The following is an 8,462-nucleotide window of genomic DNA, read 5'->3' as shown; positions in this document are numbered from 1 at the left end:
GGGACCTGGCAGATGTTGTAGCCTTTGAAATGCTGCAGTAGGTCGCGGGAGAGAGACACGTAGGCAGCCATCCTTTCGCCTTTCGTCTGGTATTCCCCGGATATTTGGTTTACCACAAGTAGGGAGTCGCTGTACACTTCGATTTTTTGGGCTCCGACTTCTCTGGCCAGTCGTAACCCAGCTAACATGGCTTCGTGTTCTGCCTCGTTGTTGGATGCTGGGAATGCGAAACGGATGGCGCTCTGGAGCTGATGCCCTTGGGGAGATATTAGGATAACCCCCGCTCCAGCTCCTTTTTCATTTGAGGCTCCGTCTACGTAGACCTTCCAGGTGGGAAGTTCCGGGACAGGATCTTCTGGGAGGTCATTCATTCCCGAGCACTCCACAATAAAGTCCGCGAGAGCTTGACCTTTTATGGAAACACGCGGTTGGTAGTGGACGTCGAACTGGCTTAGTTCCATGGCCCACTTAAGCAATCTGCCAGAAGACTCGGGCTTCTGCAGGACTTGTCGGAGAGGGTGGTTGGTGAGTACTTTGATGGTGTGCGCCTGGAAATATGGCCTCAGCTTCCGTGAAGCGATCAGCAAGCAGAGGGAGAGTTTCTCGATCATCGAATATCTGGACTCGGCGTCCAATAACCTCTTGCTTACGTAATACACAGGGAGCTGGATACGGCCATCTTCCCGGACGAGAGCGGCACTTACTGCGTGCTCAGTCACAGCTAGGTATAAGAACAACGCCTCTCCTTCGATCGGCTTGGAGAGAATGGGGGCTCGGGTTAAATGTTCTTTGAGGTGTTGGAAGGCCGCTTCGCATTCGGGGGTCCACTCGAACTTCTTGTTCCCTCGCAGAACATTGAAGAAGGGGATACACTTGTCGGTGGCCTTGGATACGAAGCGACTGAGGGCAGCTATCCTTCCGGTAACGCTCTGGACATCCTTATGCTTCCGGGGGGAAGGCATATCTATGAACGCCTTTATTTTTTCAGGGTTGGCTTCCACACCGCGGGAGCTGACAATAAAACCGAGGAACTTCCCAGACGAGACCCCGAAAGTACATTTCTTTGGATTTAGTTTCATCCCGTACTTTCGGATCACGGCGAAAGCTTCCTCAAGGTCGTTACTGTGGTCCCCGGAGGTCTTGGACTTTACCAACATGTCGTCCACGTACACCTCCATGTTCCTCCCCAGTTGGTCCTTGAACATTCTGTTTACCAGACGCTGGTAAGTCGCCCCAGCATTCTTTAAACCGAAAGGCATGACCACGTAACAGTAGACACCCTTATCCGTGAGGAAGCTGGTGTGTTCCTGGTCCGCGACATGCATCTTGATCTGGTTGTATCCGGAGTACGCATCCATGAAGGATAAGAGTTCGTACCCGGAAGTAGCGTCCACCATCTGATCGATTCGCGGGAGAGGGAAACAATCTTTCGGGCAGGCCCTGTTTAGGTCCGTGAAGTCAATGCACATTCTCCAGGACCCATCTGGTTTCGGGACCAGAACTGGGTTGGCCAACCACACGGGATAGTGCGACTCCTGGAGAAAGCCTATGGACATTAATTTGTCCACTTCAGCTTTGACGGCTTCGGCTCTCACTGGGTCCAGCGGCCTCCTCTTTTGGCGAATTGGAGTTGCAGCTGGGTCTATGTTGAGTGCGTGGCACGCAACATTGGGATTAATCCCCGTCATATCAGCGTGGCACCATGCCAGGATATCCTGATTATCCTTCACAGTGGCCACGATCTTATCTCGAACGGCCGACGGCAGGTTTTTCCCCACCTGAATGACCTTGGTGGGTTCTCCCGGATTGAGGATCACCTCTTCGACTTCCTCCATCGGCTCTATTGCTTTCTCGATTCCCACTCTTGGGTCGAGTTCGTCAAAGTATGCCTCCTGAGCATCCCTAGTTTCTGGCAATACTTCCGCCAAAGGAATGGCAGCAAACGTCTCTCGGACCGTGTAGACGGCTCGGACGGAGACGTTATAACAGCTCCGTGCACTTCTCTGGTCTCCTCGGAGGGTGCCAATACGCCCATCGTCGCAGGGAAACTTCAAGCATAAGTGACGTATCGAGGTTATGGCCCCACAATCGATCAGGACCGGTCGGCCTAAGATGGCATTATACGCCGTGGGGCAGTCGACCACCACGAATGTGCTATGCTTGAAGGCACAAGCGTCGCTTTCTCCTCTGAGGGTGACCGGAAGTTGAATTTTGCCTAATGGCATGAGTGCGTCCCCATTGAAACCTTGAAGCTGGATGGGGCATGGGGCCAGGTCCGTCTCGGTCAATCCGATCGCGTGGAAGGCCGCTTTGAAGAGGATGTTCACGGAGCTTCCGTTATCGATCAAGACCCGTGAGACCTTCTTATTGGCAATCTGGGCTTCCACCACGAGGGGATCGTTGTGGGGGAAGTGCACATGTCGAGCATCGTCCTCCGTGAAGGTGATGGGAAGATCCATCATTCGGGGACGTTGAGCAGGTGATTGGACCAAGGCGCACATCTCCTCGGCGTGCTCTAACTCCCTCAAGTACCTCTTCTGGGAATTGCGGGTGCTTCCGGCAAGGTGTGGTCCTCCGGAAATGGTGGCGACGTGTCCGTCAACGGGTGGCGGAGCAGGGCCGGGCGGATATGGGTTGCCTGGCCCTGGAGCCAACAAGGCAATGGGCGCCGGAGCAGGTGGAGGAGGAAGTGCTGGGAACTGAGACCCGGGAGCTTGGGGGTGACCGGCTCCAGGAGCGCTAGCGGCCCCCCTCTGTCCCGGTGAATATGCAGCTCCGTGAACTACCCCCTGTCCGGGATAGATTATGGGTATTCTCACCCACTGACCGAGGTGTCCCGCTCTTGCCAGGGACTCGATCTCATCCTTCAGCTGAAGGCACTCATTTGTGGTGTGCCCCACGTCTCCGTGGAACTCACACCTCTTATTGGAGTCTCGCGGACGCCTTCCTCCGTGAGACACTTTCGGGGGCTTCCTGTAGTTGACCATATTACAGGTCGCCCGATAGACATTCTCTCGCGAGTCTATCAAACTGGTATATTCTGTGAACTTGGGCTCGTAATCCTTTCGGGGTTTCTTTGAATGGTCTCCCCGGTTGGAGTTTTTTCCGCTTCGTTTGCTCCGCGATTGGCTCAAACTTCGTTCCGGGGCTTCCGCTTGCGGCTGCGGCATGCTAGGAGCGATACTACATCCGGTTTGTACCGCTCCATACCCAGAGAAATGGGTTTGACCCGGCGTCTGAGCAGACGCGGAAGGCCCATACACACTCGGAGTGAATCGGGCTCCTGGAAGCGTGAGGACTGGTGCGGGAGCTTGCGAAGCAAAGCTCGGCGCAGTCACGGAAGGGGTTGGAGCCGGGGGAACTCCAAAGGCTTGCTGGTAGGCATCCTCAAGGTTGATGATTCCCTGAGCTTTTGACATGAATTCGGACAGGGTTTCTGCCCGTCTCCTTTGCATTTCCCCCCATAGCAGGGAGCCGACAGTAAGGCCCGATTGAAGGGCGATCAGCTTCATGTCATCGCTGACCTTGGTTTTTGCAGCAGCTTCCATCATTCTCTGAATGAAAGCTTTGAGGTTCTCAGTGGGTTGCTGTTTGATGTTGGTTAAGGAACCAACCTCCATGTCGTGGTCACGGGCAGCAATAAACTGCCTCCTAAACGCGGACTGTAGCTCCTTCCAACTGTGGATTGATCCGGGAGCTAATCTTTTCCACCAGTCCTCCGCAGACTTGGTAAGGGTGAGTGAAAAGCACATGCATTTGGCGTCCTCACTGACGCGCGCCACTTGCATCATTTTATTGTATTTAGCTAGGTGGGTACGCGGGTCTGTCCTCCCATCATATAATTCTATGTGAGGCATTTTGAAGTTATCCGGGAGGGACGTTTCCGCGATCCTCCTAATACATGGTTCCGGGTCTTCCTCCTCAGAATCTGACAGGGCTCCACTTTGCTTCCGGACCAGCTTGGTCAAGGCAGCAATCTGTTCCTCGAGCCTCTTCGTATCACTTTCCGGGAGGTCACGTCCCCGGAGCTTGTCATTAATATGATTTCGGAGGTCATCTCCGCGAGGCCGGGCTTTTTCTCCTTTGGCCTTCTCATACTTGGCCTCCAACCTTCTTCTTAGGTCCACCGTGGACCAGCTATCTTCGGAGTGCGAGTTCGCAGCCCGACCATCCTGATTGACGGAATCACTGGGGCGGTTGTTCCTTCCCCTAGGCCTGGGTGCCTTAGCACCGGGCCCTTTAGGCACAGAGTGCCCCCTTGGGGCTGAAGGGCGTCTGGGCTTAGGAGCACCAGAGACCTTTTGCGCGCGGGGGGGGGAAGTCGGCCTGGTGATTCACGCCTTTAGGAGGTGCAGGGGCGTCAGCGCGCACAGGCTCTCCAACTTTTTCTTTGCCCTTGTTAGGGGCGGCTTTGGATGGTCCAGCAGCGGCTGGATCCGGCATGGGGGCATCAGCACCACCTCGAACAGAGGTATCCTCGTCCGAGTCGCCTAGATCTCCGAACTTACTTTGGAGGCGTTCCATCATGCGTTGCATTCTTTCGGAGACGCGCTCCTGCTCAGCAAGCTTGGCCTTAGTGGCCACCAGTTCTTCGGCTACTTGGACCAGTTCTGGGTCCTTCTCATAGTAGCAGCCGTCCTTGTAATAACCGTCTTGGACATACTCTTCTTCGTCTTCTAAGTATGTTGTATCTTCGGTACTGACCTGATCCTGGCGGGATGTCGGGTCTTCACCTCGGTAGTCTAAGGGTTCGCTCTGCACCACATCTTCCATCACGGTATCGGGGTTGACCGTAGCATTTTTGTCAACAGCAGATTTTCGCGTAGTCACCATCTCTTTAGTACGAAGTGAATACAAAAAACGTACACAGAAAAAGAGCTGACTAACAACTTCCTACAGCTCTCAATGAAAGCACCAAAATGTTTACCGAGTTTTTCGGAAACGAATAACTAACACAATAATAAAAAGATAAGAACTGTAGAAATACTGAAATGTAACTAAACAAACAGTGTTTTTACGTGGTTCAGGCGTTAACAAGCCCTAGTCCACGAGTCGATGTTATTATACTTGGAAAAGATTACAGTAAGATGGCTGATGCATAAGAACTTCACACACTCACAATGTTTCTCTCGGGTTCTCTTGAAGAAGATGAAGCTAAAGAGATTTTGGTAGAGTTTTTCTGCTCTCTGATCTCTCTGCCCCTTCTTGTAAAAGGAAGGAGTCTTTATAGCTAGGGTTTCGGATTAGGGTTTTTCTCTACGTACATGAGTCTTAATTACACCAGCCATAAATAGGGGATACAATTACTGTAGTAGCATGGCTACCAGACTCTATGTGGGTATATTTACGTGAAAGTATGGGGAACACACAAAGTCAGCCGTCTTTTCCAAGTTGTCAGCGGAACAGTAGGCGAAAAGGTACCCTTAGGCGTGCTGGGATGTGTGCGGCTTTGACCTGACGGGCGTGTCAGGCGGGATCCTGTGTCAGACGGATATCATTCCAAATATGCCTTCTCCCGGACTCGACCGTTCGGTTTTGTTCTGTGCGGGGCACGGAACTGTTTCCGCGGAGACCACTCGAAGAGCCTCTCCTGGAAGGGGCCTCCCCGAGGGGTGTCCTTCGGGAGTGCGGGAGAGTTGACGAGTTTCCGTGTTGTGCTTGTTTGGAAGAGTAATCCGGATACTAGACAGGAGAGGCGAAGCCTTTCTGTCCATCCGCGAGCTCTGGTCACCCTCCGTGAAAGACATCGATAATTCTGCTTCCCCGAGGTCATCAATCTAACCGCTATCCGGAAATCTGGATAACACATGCAATCAATGATGCTGCACAACAGGCATGATAACAACATCTAAAACCACCTCCCAATTCAAATCAACAAATCGCAATCAGCAAATCCACATAACACAAATAATATACAACAATCAAGGGGCCATACCCTAGCATCACGCATATATAACCACATTAATCATGCTCTATTTATATATATATATATATATATTCAGACGAATAGGGCACTCAAACAAGCAATTAAGCATATAATTCATTAATTACCAACAAACCCTGAGTCGAGCTTGTCACTAGCAGCGACCGTACATGTTTGGTCTATCTCTAGGAACCATAAACCTTGGCACGCTCTGATACCAAATTGTAACGCCCTACTTCCTTAGATTCATTACTAAGTGAGTTAAAAAAAAATGTGCCACTAACTCGCTAATCGAGATTTTAGGTTAAAAGTGTGATAAACTGAAACAAAACTCATTTAATAACATTGTTAATTATAAACTTTGACATTCATTGAAACATTGGAAAAGTTACATAATTGGGATCCCAAAATACTGTTTAGGAAATATTTTACAAACCAAAAATACAAGTATGGTCGACCTAGGCGACAAAACAACAATACATTACATTTTCCCCAAAATCACCCTGGTCGTGGCAGCTAGGCAGGCCGAACATGTACTTGCCGCTTCACGCTTTCCATACTCATGGTTGGTCAATATTTCCCTTGCCCTTACCTGCACCATAGAGCACCTGTTAGCCGAGGGCCAGCAAGAAAACTCAACATAAAACATATAATATATACATGACAATTCATAGTATATAACAAAATAGCCCCAGACACTATACCAGGCCCTGGGTTCGCGGTCTTTCCCAAGAGGGTGTTGTAGCACCCTAGGAGGGTCTCACCCTAATGGCCTGCACTCTGCGTGCTCAACGCCGATCCCAACCCATTGCCGTTCCCAGCTCCTTGCCGATGTCGGCCCTTTCGCCGTACCCGGCCCTTGCCGTTCACTCACAAACATGCGTCACATAGCATAATATTTATAGATATTTAAACACATACTAAACATAAAAAATAGGGCTACACCCTGAAATTCAAAGAATAAGGCCACGCCCTACAATACAAACAATAGGGCCACGACCTGCTCTACGGGTACAACAGTTCTCTAACCTTTAATCTGAGTGCTAGCAGTCAGGCAAGAAATCACAACTTCAGAGAATGATCCTCTCCTAAGTCCCATTGGTAACCTAGTCACACACCATAAGTAACGTTCTCATTACTACCCGATTTTAAAATTGATCCCCGAAGCCAATCCTGTGCTCTCGGGACCTCCCATTTCTTCGCACGGGGTGGTGAAATCGTCCCCCTAGCCCTTTGGGTCTAATCTCTAAAAAACACAAATTTAAGGGCCCTGAAAATGGCCTAGCATCACGGCTCTGCCATACAGGCGCCGCGACACCCAGCCAGGGCTCCCTGCCCTGGATCATCCTTGTAATGCCCCAAAATTTCCTAATAAGGTTTAGGACCTTGATTAGAAGGTCGGGAGGGCCATAATTGATTTAATGTGTTATTAAATGATAATATGCATGTTTAGGTGTATTAAATATGCATGTGAACCCATTTTTGAGTAATTGAGTGATTTTCATATTTTGGCAATTTCGGGTATATTTGGCATATATGTGATATGTGTGTGGTGCTTTATTATTGTTTGGTTATGCCAGGGTTACTCAGCACAAGACGATCCTAGGAGGTAAGCTAGTGGGAAAGTCACAACGGGATTTATTCTTGACTCGGAGTGAGTCAAGGGGTATTTAGAGCATTACCAGGTTATTGGGTAATGGGATTTAATATTTGGTGATAAATTAGGAGTTAGTAAGATCAGGGGGAAATTATGGAGGTTTTGACTATTTTTCCCCTGGGGATGTTTTCGGGACCTCGAGCGTTAGGATTTGTTTGAGGCTACTTAAGCTTGAAGTAACCCTTTACGAAATAAAAAGAACATCATGCACGTTCTCTTTCCCTCAAAGTTCCATTTTCTTCTCTCGATCGCATTTTCAAAGGTAACTTGAGTTCTAGGACTCGGATTCAAGCGAGGATCGAGGCATTGCAATCCTAGGGAAGATTAGAAGCTTATTAGCCGGAGGATTTAGTTGGGAAACAACTCAATCGGAGGTAATTCAAGTTTTAAGTTCTAAGTTTTTAAAGTTTTTAAGATTGAATTGGATTTTGTGTTTTGATGTGGTTTTGGGTGATTTGAAGCTTGGGTTTTATGGGTTTTGGATCATGGGGATGTTTGGGAACTTTGATGTTTGAGTTTGGAGATGTTTGGATATGTTTTTGAAAGGTTTTTAGATGAAGAAATGGAGGTTTTATGGCTGGGTTCAAGGTTGAGCTGCAGCTCTGTTCTTGGGCGCTGCGGCTCAAGCTTGAAGAAGCTGGTGGTTTGGGGCTGTTGGGCTATTTGAGTTGCAGCTCTATTGGGTAGAGCTGCGGCTGTAATTGCTGTCAGAGAAGATTTTTTGGGCCCGACTTGAGTGGGGCTGTGGCTCTAATGATTGCGGCTGCAGATCAAAAGAGGAAAAGTGACCAAAGTGGGTTTTTAGTCATGGGAACTTAAACCTTAGGCCTCAGAATCATTCCTAATACCCGGTTCGGTGGGATTTGATGTCTTAGAGGCTAG

This window comes from Humulus lupulus, chromosome 6 (genome assembly GCF_963169125.1).
Source record: "Humulus lupulus chromosome 6, drHumLupu1.1, whole genome shotgun sequence".
NCBI lineage: Eukaryota > Viridiplantae > Streptophyta > Magnoliopsida > Rosales > Cannabaceae > Humulus > Humulus lupulus.
Note: the sequence above shows the minus strand (reverse complement) of the source record.